A 12,493-nucleotide genomic window follows, 5' to 3' on the forward strand; every position below is an offset into this window, starting at 1 on the left:
CCAACAGGTCAGGTCCATCTTCTGTGGAAGCTGGAAATTAATATGTTTTCTTTTTTTCCAATGGTGGCCAATATGGTATACATTCAGTATCCCAACAAAGGGGATGCCGGCGCTTAGAATACCATCTCCGGAATCCTGACACCTGTCAGAATCCTGGCACCAACATCCTGACCACCTGTGTCCCAAAGGCAAGTAGAGGGTTTAGTGGGAGGGTTAGGCACTAGGGGGAGGTTAGGTTTAGGCACTCGAGGGGGTTTAGGTTTAGGCACTGAGTAAGGAGGGTTAGGGAGAGGGGAGGGTCAGGATACCAACCGATAGGTGTCAGTATCCTAACCCTGTAGGGATGCCGGCAGCGGGAATTTGTCGGGATCCCTAGCGCCGGCATCTCATAAAAGTATTAATGATGGATATAGTTGGGGTTTTTTTTCGGGGGGGGGGCATTTCAAAATTTCTTGAACAGAGGGCCTGCTTGCTGGCTAAAAGGGGCCGGCTATTTAAATCATGTGCTCGCACTGCATCGTGTAAAGCAGCCCACTAAGTAGTAGTGAGCAGTCGCACTATGCGCTCGCATCTGTATAAAGACACTCCTTTGCCACTCGCAACACACGTCATCTCCGGCAGTTGTAGGATTAATCGGGAACATCAAGAGCCATCGTAGCTGCTCGCAGCACTTGTGGTAGCCTTTTCCCACCACAACATTGCGAGCAGTTCAGGCTAAAATACATCCCAGTCATGTGTGTAATGGCGCTACTTTGCTAATTATGCACACCCATTAAACGCCGTTCTGACGGTCAGGCATGCCTGCGTTCGCACATCCACACCTCCATTTACAAGCACCTTCCCCCATTACCACACACAAACGGCACTATCTGTCACTCAAAATAGTGGTCCGACTGCGGGCTATGGGCGAGCATTTTCCCATCGCAATGACTGGTTCACACACATGCATTGCGACTCATACGCTTGCGCAGATTGCGAAAAATTGCTCAATGAGAGCGAGCGCAGCATAGCGTCTGAGTCTGAATCAGGCCCAGAGTGCTAGAAGAACTTGAAACGGCCCAATATAGAGCTAACACAATTTTTTTATATTGCTCATTGTATACATTGAGGCATTCTATCTGAGAGATACATACCTGAACTTGCCCTAGGAGGGAATGCCTGGGCTCCTCTTCTGTATATGCACAGATATAAAGGGATATAACAGAAAATTGCAGGACATATTAATCAATCTGCATCAGTTACTGCCTCTCAGACAAGTAGTGGTGGATTTATTACATGGAGTGGCTGTAGACAAGCACCAAAGGTGGGATGTAATAGAGATCGTGTCTGCTGCAGGTGCGGGATGCAGACTGATCTCGATCATTTTTTTAAGTTGCAGTCATTTACAAGGGAAAACCGGTTTGGGTTGCTTTGTAAATGACTACAACTTTAAAAAAAATGATCAAGATCAGTCTGCATCCCGCACTTCCGGCAGACTTGATCTCTATTACATCTCGCCCCAAGTACATCCTGGGATACCTCCACTTTCCCTTCATGTCTCTCAGGTGTTGGCCAATTTTTACCATCAGTTTAAACAGAGACTCCAGAGTTTTGGGTATTCTCACATGCACCTTTTAATCTTGTAATCTCTCAGAGAGAACCAAGCAAAATGTATTATTGTATCAGGGGCATATTTATAATGGGTGCAGGGTGTGCAGTTCAAATGGGCCCCTGGGTCCAGGGGGTGCCTGCACTGCACACCCTGCACCCATATTCTACTTACCTCTCTGGAGTCCCATGTTGGCGCGGGTGTCAGCACTGCAAAAATGGCTGGAAACTTGCCGCTGTGGCCATTTTCCCATCGTTTTGCGCATGCCCAGTACAAGAAAAATGGCTTCTGCAGCCATTATCCTGGTGACCTTCTCATGCACTCTAGACTCTGTGCACACTCTCATGCCCAGAGAAAATAAGTGCGGCGCTTGCCGCGCTGTGTGCAGTGCACTGCTGGCCACCGGAGTGAGAGAAGGGGACACGTGATGGAGACTGCACATGGGCCCCCTCCTGTCTAGAAATGCCCCTGCATTGAATAGTGTAACATTTAAACTTTTGCAGCTATTCCTGACCTTGCTGGGTCACACTTCTGTTCACCCCTCTGTATTGGTCATTGTTTTTACAGGTGCTCTTCTTATGAGTGTTGGATTGGAAAGTTAGCATGGCCCTTGAAAAATTCTGAAAAAAATGCTGTCATATAGACCAACACAAATGGGTGGGGCCAACACAAAAGTGGGTGGAGTTAGCAAACCATTTTTCTAGCCACATTGATGATAGGCAAGCCCAGTGCAAGATGCAAAAGTAGGCTGAGTCACAAAAATGTCAAACCTTTAAAATACTTCTTTACAATATCCCAGAGACTAATATACAATAACGAGAGTATCCTAGTGACAGATTTACAATATGGAGGGGATTATTACAGAGGCCAGTGTGCAACACAAAGAACATTGAAGTAGATATACATTACATCCTATTGTGTACAAACTATACAGGGAGCATCCTTGTGACCACCGTACAATACAGAGAACACTCTAAAGTCCACCATACAATACATACATACTGGACTATTACTTCATTTGACTATCTCACACATACACACTGGACAATTATCGCAGTAAATATATTGAACTATTAATAAGGGAGAAAAAGTAAATACACACTTTATTTTTTTAAATAAAAAAACTTGTTGCTATAAATAATAATTGGGAATTCTAAACCAGTGTTTACCAAACTATTTTGAATCACAGCGCCCTATAGTATCAGCATTGTTGTCACAACTCCAATAATGGAAATGTTTTGTTTTTTTTAGAAATTCAGCAATAATTATTAAATTAAGTAAATTGTGCTTAACTGTCATCCTTAGCTTCAATTCTTTGGTGGTAGTCAGGGTTGCACTCACTTCTGTTTGTTCATCTACTTGTATTGTATGATTAGCAGTCACCAGCACTGGTTTTGCCTATCACATGGACCATAAATAATATGGTCCAGGACCACCAACCCATGGCACTCCTGCAAGGGCACCCAGTTTGGGATCCACTGGTCAATATTCATTATAAAATTGGTTTCATAAACTGCTAAGTATTACATTTTTATGCACAACTGTTGAAACTTCATGCACAATTTATTTTGCATAATTTGAAATGAATCTCTGTAATGAGAATTGATTAGGAACCTTTGACCTCACTCATAAATATATTATATTGCTATTAACTATTAAATATATTTTGTTACAAGTCGCCAGCGCACCTTGTTATTTACCGCTGCTTCAGGTGTCTCTCCTTCTCCGGGTTGCCAGCCACACTCCTGGAATTCTGTTTCTGGACAACGTACATGCCATACCTGGGACGGCACCTTCAGTTGCTAGGAGATTTTAACGCCAGACCGCGGCACATGATACTGGACGATGTCTCCTCCTCACCTGTGGATTCCATTAATCAGCACCTTTCTTAAGCCTGCTGGTTCATTGTCAGATTGCTGGCTATAGTGTGTCTGACGTGTCCTCCCAGTTCCTGCTAGTGGTGTTCCTGCCAGTCTGAGCCTGTTTCTACCTTCCTTTGTTGATTCTCATCCTGTACTCTCATTCTGCCATCTAGAGTTCTGTTGTGTCATGAGCTGCAGTGTTCTGTGGGTCATTCCATCACTGTGTCTCTGCCTTTTATGTGGCCACAGTATTCCATTTCACAGCCTGCATACACATCTGCTCTCAAGCCGCACCTCGGCTGTCTAGGATGCATCCCGGCCCTCCAGGCCACATCGCACAGCTTGCATACACATTGGCTCTTAAGCCGCACATCAACCCTCAAGGTCGCATCCTGGCTACCAAAGCTGAATCTCATAGCCTGTATTCACATTGGCTCTCAAGCCACACCTTGACTGTCCTAGCCACACCTTGACCCTCAAGGTTGCATCTCGGCCCTCAAGGCTGCATCTCATAGTCTGCATTCACATCGGCTCTCAAGTCACACCTTGGCTTTCCTAGCCACACCTCGACCCTCAAGGTTGCATCCCTGCCCTTTAGGCTGCACCTCCCAGTCTGCATTCACATCGGCTCCCAAGCCACACCACAGCTGCCAATGCCCCAGCTTGACCCTCAAGGTCGCATCCTGGCCCTCAAGGCCACTCCTCAGTCTGAATTCACATCAGCTCTCTAGCCACACCTCAGCTTCCAAAGCCAGAACTCGACCCTCAAGGCCACATATCAGCTCTCTAGGCTGCGCCTCACAGTTTGCATTCACTATAGCCCTCAAGGCTGCACCGCGGCTACCTTTGGCCTACCTTGAAATACTGTCACCTAATCTTTGTCTGTATCCATCAGTTGCATAACATCCTGTAGCCTTAGGATAACCGTGTAAACCTCTACAATCCTGAGTATAAGACCAGGGAACTGCCTAAGTACTGGTGAACATGTCGTGTTCTATGGGAAATGTGGGTGGTTGCTATTGGCTGAAGACCTCATCTGAGTGGTACTAGGGGTCTTACACAGTGATTGCTAAGAGACTGTAACATATGTAAGTAGTGATTTACTTAGTTACCTAACCTGAATACCTGTGATCTGAAGTGGGACCCTCCCTTTTTGTTGCTCAATACAATGCTATTACTTACAAGGAATATACATCTTTATATGTTCTGTTTTCAAATGTACTACTGTGTATTTTTCCAATACCTATTCTGGTCTGAAGTGGGACCCTCACTATGCATAGCTATGCTAAGTGGAATGAAACCTTGGGGGGCTTGGTCACATCACAACCTGTGGAATTGCTTCCCCTTGGCTACCGTCATATGAATTTGATCCACCAATCATTGCAGTGGGCATATGATTAATGTTAATTTAATTTGTCCACTCTAAGGATTGGTAAATATAATACATATCCAAGGGGAAGCAACACCACAGGCTTTAATCTGACGAAGACCCCCTAGATGAAATACATATCTTTCTCCTTCAATCCAGATGCTGCCAGCTCTGATGGCACACAGTGACCGACATCAAAGCTCATATTAAAAATATCTACACTTCACCAGGTATTGCTTTGCTCTCTCAAATTACTCTCTCATCAGTAGCCACATTACATGTCCTGCAATATCTCCTGACACCAGGACATGTACGTTGTATGCATACTGACAGCAGAAGCACTAATCTTACTTTTTTCCATAACAGCAGCCTCCCACTGTCCTTTGATCTATCATCCTTTGTGCAAGAAAGTAGAAGTAGAAAGTAGAACCCAGACAACTTAGGCATACTGGACTATTACTACATCTCACTCATATACAGTGGACAATTAGGGATGTATCTAAAAGGTTGATGTTGACATTCAGAATGTTGACACCACAAAGTCAACAGTTATCATGTTAACATGGTTAAATTGCCAACAGATGTATCATTATTCTTAGAATGTCGACAGATGAAATGTTGACATTGTCAGATGGGAAGGTTAGGGCTAGGTTAAAAAGGGAGGATAGGGTTAGACATGTCACAGAGCATCAAACACTGGCTGTTACTTATCAGGACCAGCAGTGCTGGGGAGTAGATAGAGAACCCTTTTTAATCAAACTTAATTTGACAGGTACCACGCCCCCAACCATGCCCCTAACCCCTCCCCCTGGCACTCCCACTTTTCCTCCCTTTTTGATATCGTTTAATATAAAATGTATATGAATTTATAGCATTTAATATTAAATGATATCTTTTGGATAGTGTTTTATATCTGTTTGGAACAGCGGGTGAAAAAGGAACGAGTGGTGATTACTACGAACAACAGGTGAAAAAGGCACAAATGGTGCTTACTACAAACAATGGATGAAAAACAAAGGCATAAGGTTTCCCTACAAAGTACACATGCATACCAGGGCATTAATCAGTGAGAGAACATGTCAGTAAGCCTAATTACCACTGCGCTATTTCTTCAGGTAGGCCTGCATAATCAGCAGGGGGATTACTTGTTCCTGTTATTCTTACATATGGTATGGTAGTGAACAAGTCAGGACATGTCACGGTTATTATTAAGGCCATGGGAATACATGTGTGTCTACCTAAATATGATGAATGGTATAAGTTTTTACGGCTCTGCATATGTTTGCCTGCTGGAAGATGTTTGTGTACAGCATATGTGGGCCACAAATTCTGTTTCACGCTTGACAATACTGTAATTAAAAGGATGCATTCTGGAGGATGGGGTTGAGGATGAAGCTGTGAAAAAAACATGAACGGATATTTATTTCAAATTACATTTTAATATTGAACACGACCAGATTTAATTTTCATTAGCGTTATTAGACAACCTTTAATTTCAATTGATAAGCGGTGTAAAATAAGTTTAAACCAAATAATTGTTTTAAGCATTTGACAGCATATCAGTAGTAAGATATTATGCAGCAGGGCTGATTAAATTGAAATAGTGCGTTGTTAGGAGGTCTTTAATTTCAAATGGTTACTGTTAAAAAATATGTTGTATATTCACTGAACTATTTTGGAATATTCAGTTAGGCATAAAAAAAATCCTGGTGTTTATAAAATGCATCATTTAGAAAATCTAATGGTACTCTCTATTATATTTAGTATTTGTGAATTTACATTAGCGCTAACTAGCCTATGAAAGTTTAAAAATGAAAATATCAAGAGCGCTGACTAATCTCTAAATAATTTATAACATGCCGTGTAATGTTGTATATTATGAAACCACTTGTGTAATATAGAAAGAAAATGATAAATACATTGCGCGCATATATCTATATATAGATATAGAAATCACAGGAGCTCTGCACTCACCATAATAACTAATAATAATAATAATAATAATAATAATAATAATAAACATAATAAACAGTGGGGTTTTGGTTCATGAATTGATCAATGCATTTAAGCTTGCAGCCCATCATCACGGGACCCCACTTTACTGCAAGTCCCTACTTTATTGCTCAGAATTATAACATGGACATAGCCATCACATTAGTGTTAAACTCAGGGTATGCTACCAAGGTTTAAAGCTCACAGCAACTTTGCTTTTAAATGTGAGTCAGTTACCAAGCACACCTGTTGCAAAGCACCCTCTGCACACAGAAGTCCCTACCAATCACCACAGTTTTAAAAAAATCCTGGAGGTAGAGCATATGGATACAGAGCTATGTAAGTATTACCAATATTGTCTCTTTTGAAAATATTATTATATACAAATATTTACTCTGTCTTTAAATGTAATATTTTATTTTATATATATATATATATATATATATGTTCTGGATATATGGATTTCTGACTTTGTTTATGCGGTTAATATTTATTAACCTTTTGTGATCATAGCTTTCTCATGCACCCCATGTGCATACTCGTTTATATTAACCTGTGTCAGCTGTCTTTTTGGTAGTGTGATAGAAGCTATGTCAGGTGACTGCCTTACCTTTAAAATCCATTAGCTTGCAGGTGAGCTTTAAACCAGGTAACATTTTTTCAGTCTAAACTATGTGATAGCAGCTAACAGTTTCCATCAATGTGACGGATAGTATAGGACCTGCAGAAAGTGGGGTCCCGTGATGTGGGCTGCATGCTTAAATGCATTGATCAATCCATGAACTAAATCCCCATTATTTATTTACTTATTTATACATCATTGTGAGTGTTTAAACATGGTGAGTGCTGGGTTTTCTGTTTTTATTTATTTAAGCAATGTGGTCACAGGCCACTTGCACCCCAGTCCTCGGACTGGCGAGTGCAGGTCTGCACCCCAGATCTAGGAGTGGCGAGTGCAGTGGAATTCTGACTTTGTTTATGCGGTTAATTTTTATTAACCTTTTGTGATCATAGCTTTCTCATGCACCCCATGTGCATACTCATTTATATTAACCTGTGTCAGCTATCTTTTTGGTAGTGTGATAGAAGCTATGTCAGGTGACTGCCTTACCTTTAAAAGCCATTAGCTGGCAGGTGAGCTTTAAACCAGGTAACATTTTTTCAGTCTAAACTATGTGATAGCAGCTAACAGGTTTCCATCAGTGTGACGGATAGTGTAGGACCTGCAGAAAGTGGGGTCCCGTGACGTGGGCTGCGGGCTTAAATGCATTGATCAATCCATGAACTAAATCCCCATTATTTATTTACTTATTTATATATCATTGTGAGTGTTTAAACATGGTGAGTGCTGGGTTTTCTGTTTTTATTTATGTAAGCAATGTGGTCACAGGCCACTTGCACCCCAGTCCTGGGAATGGCGAGTGCAGGTCTGCACCCCAGATCTAGGAGTGGCGAGTGCAGTGGATTTCTGACTTTGTTTATGCGGTTAATTTTTATTAACCTTTTGTGATCATAGCTTTCTCATTCACTACATGTGCATACTCATTTATATTAACCTGTGTCAGCTGTCTTTTTGGTAGTGTGATAGAAGCTATGTCAGGTGACTGCCTTACCTTTAAAAGCCATTAGCTGGCAGGTGAGCTTTAAACCAGGTAACATTTTTTCAGTCTAAACTATGTGATAGCAGCTAACAGGTTTCCATCAGTGTGACGGATAGTATAGGACCTGCAGAAAGTGGGGTCCCGTGATGTGGGCTGCGTGCTTAAATGCATTGATCAATCCATGAACTAAATCCCCATTATTTATTTACTTATTTATACATCATTGTGAGTGTTTAAACATGGTGAGTGCTGGGTTTTCTGTTTTTATTTATATATATATATATATATATATATGTATATGGATATGTTGGTGTTGGTTATAATGTGTGATTTGTCTTTTGCGGACATTTGCAGATGTGCTGTTTATAGATGTTACAGTGCATATTCTCATGTTATAGCAACAGTGTTCTATTCAGCGTGTATACTAACATTTTGGTGCAGTTAAATCTCCTTTGTATCGCTTTGGGTATAATTAAGTTATATTATAAATACCATATTAAATATTAATTTAAAATAGAATTAACATATTGTGACCATTCCCCTAAGCAATCTATATGCTTATACCGCATGTTTAAATTGTTCTGACATCGGTCAGTTTATATATATATATATATAAACTCTATGTATTATATACAAATATCACCACCATTTGTAAATGCATTATTAGTATTATTAAATATAGAAATATGCTTGATTTTGTGTAGAAAATTGGCTTTTATTATGTATATGAGGTAATTTTAAACGTGACACACAGAAATTATGCACAGCAGCAAATGCGATCAGCGTGTGCTTTATGATTTTATTAACCCATATATAGAAGGCATATTAAAACAGAACAGAGTAGGTAGTGAAGCAAATGCATTCATACATTCCCACGTATTCGGTAAAAAAAAGAAATGACTAATTATGACAGGACGCGGATTGAACCGCCTTGCAGTGCGTAGATTGCAGTGCTGTAAAAAATACAAACAAGCATTTAAAAGTAAAGAGCACTGTTTGGGCTTTAATAAATGCAAGAAGGCAGAAACAGCTTAGACTAGGATGGCAAGGCAATCGTAGGTTTAGCGAACAGAATGACAACGTACCATTGCAACGCATAGATAGATGATCATCACTGATGGACCATGTCGTAGCACCACCTGAACCTGTCGGTCTGGAATCTCCTGGTAATAACGAGGAGCCGCACCCTGTTTTTTTAGGCAGATATGAATGAAACCCCCCCAATTTCAGGGCATCTGAAATCCACCATAATTTCTGGTTTGTCAATTTGGATAGGGTTACATAAGACATTATGAAGGCGATACACGATGCAATACAGGCCATGCTCGAAAGCTACATGGTTAATGTCAACCCTAATGACCATGTGCAGTTAAGGTTGGAGGGAGGAGGTTTACACAATGCCATTTATTCACATTGTAGGCCGCACGATACATTAAAAGCCATCAGTTTTTTTAATCAGATAACATACACCCTGCAAAGTAATTCTGAGGTTTTATTTGATACAAAGTTGAAATTTGTGATCTCTGTTTTCAAGAATCGCGTAGTAGGCGCCCTGACGGGCTGACACCTGCGGACAATACAACACAGCCTTATTATTGAGAAACACAGGCATTTGTGATACGATTTTAATAACAGCTGTAACAATCTGTGTCTGGCGGCTTGTCTCTGCAACTTCTGGACAATGGTAATGCCACAGATCTTGTCATACACGATTGAGCTCTCAAGCTTCATAAAGCTTTGAATCTTCCAAAGCAATCAGCTTTAGCGATGCTGCTTGTTTTGAAAATCACTTAAAAGCAACAATTGAAATACTTTATTACAGTAGCGGGGACTGGCCTTACTATTGTACAGACTGTCAATACAAAGATGACATACTGTTCATCTTATGGCATGATGACCATTACTACGATATATTAGACATAAAAGCATTTGTGGGTGCTGGATTCTTCTGCAAGTTTTGCCACACAGTGTACCACCACAGAAATAATCACAACAGGGAAGGTGGCACTAAGATGCCCTGTGTGTAGGGTGTTTTGCAGGTCAACTGATGGTTTAGAAGAGCACAAGGCTCTAGCGTTGTCTTCCAAAACACTTTGCCTTGAAAAATTGTATTGCAATCGCTGTGGTTTGTACACCAGCCCCAGCCACAAGTGTCGGGGAATGACATGCCCGGTTTGCAAAGTGTGCATTGGCAGTTTTGCAGGTCATTTGTGTTATATACAAAACATTAAACCTGCAGAGCCTACTAAAAATATTTTTTTTATGATTTTGAATGCATGCAGGAGATGGGTGTACACTTACCAAATTACTGTTACACGTTAACACTAGTGGATGAACAATCCTGGAAGTTTCAGGCTGTTGCTTGTTTCAAAGTATTTGTAAAAACATTCATGAGACCAAAATTTAGAGGTACACATTCATAGCCCATAATGCCAGGCATTATGATGGATACTTTGTAATGCGCCAGATGATTAAGGAGAAATTTAAAACTTATGTGCTGGTGCAGGGTGGTAAACTGATGTGCATTACGGTTCTTGAATTAATGATAAGATTATTGACTCTTTACATTTATTGCCCATGTGCCTCAGTTGTTTACCAAAAGCAATGGGTGTTGAGGGCTCAAAAGGCAATTTCCCGCATTTTTTAACACCGCCACTAACCAAAATTATATAGGCATCATGCCGGATATCCAGCATTTTGGCATGCAATATATGATGGAATCAGAGTTGGTTGAATTCAAAGAGTGGTATGAGAAATACAAGCATCAGCCATTTATCTTCCAGGATGAACTTAAATGCTATTGCAAGGAGGATGTGGTATTATTACAGAGGGCTTGTAAGACGTTCCAAGATGCCATTTTATCAATGACTGAACAGGATGTTGTATATAAGAAAAAGGGCCCTGTAATTGTTAAGAGGCACGTTGACCTCTTTCAACTTACCACATTAGAATCGGTTTGCATGGCCATGTTCCAATGTAAATTTTTAAAGGAAAACACATTGGCGCTTGTACCGGACGATAACAATCACAAGACTCAGAAGCGTTACTCAACACCGGCCATACAGTGGCTAATGTACATAGTGCATATAGAGGGCATAGATATAAGACACGTGTTACAAGGGGGTGAGAAGAAAGTCGGTAGCTACTACCTGGACGGATACGCCATTATCGATGATGTACAAACGGCGTTTGAGTTCCAAGGTTGTTTTTATCAAGGTTGTAGTGCTTGTTACAACCACAATGATGAAAACAAAGTAACTCAAATGACCTATGGCCAGTTGAGTCACAAGACACAGGTGAGAATTAACTTTCTTCAACTGTGCAGATTTCATGTGCGTGTTATTAGGGAGTGCGAGTGGAAAAAAATGTTACAAGAGGATGCGCGTCTACAGGCATTTCTTAAGGGCAGAAATTTGCCCAAACCCTTGGACCCGTGAGCGTCGCTTTACGGCGGTTGTACACAAAACGCAACAGGACGAGCGCATACACTACTATGATTTTACCAGTCTGTACCCATTTTTCAACAAAACCAAATCATATCCTATAAAACATCCCAGGATCATTTATAAAGATTTTGGTGATATCACAACATATTTTGGTATCGCTAAAGTAAAAGTGTACCCGCCACACAGGCTTTTCTTTCCGGTTCTACTGGTTAAAATGCTCAGTAAACTAATGTTTCCTTTATGTCGCACAGACAGACCCATGGATAGACAGACCAGTGCGAACATGACGATGAGGAACGAGCCCTCGTTGGTACGTGGTGCACCGTAAAGTTAAATTTAGCCATTGACAAGGGTTACAAAGTGTGTAAAATCAATGAGGTGAGGCATTTTGATAATCACTCTGACAATTTGATTTCAGGGTACATTAAATTACATCTCAGGGACAAACAAGAGGCATCCGGTTATCCCGAATGGTGTACAGACTCTGAGAAATGCCAAGCGTATATAGATGCCTATCAAAAAAATGAAGGGGTGTCTTTATGACTGGATCATATTCATATCAGTCAGTCCAACGCCAGCTATCTCAGCTCTTCCTTAATAGTCTTTGGGGAAAATTTGCCCAGAGGTATAACACG

Source organism: Taudactylus pleione, unplaced genomic scaffold (assembly GCF_031769625.1).
Source record: "Taudactylus pleione unplaced genomic scaffold, aTauple2 ptg000032l, whole genome shotgun sequence".
NCBI classification, from domain to species: domain Eukaryota; kingdom Metazoa; phylum Chordata; class Amphibia; order Anura; family Myobatrachidae; genus Taudactylus; species Taudactylus pleione.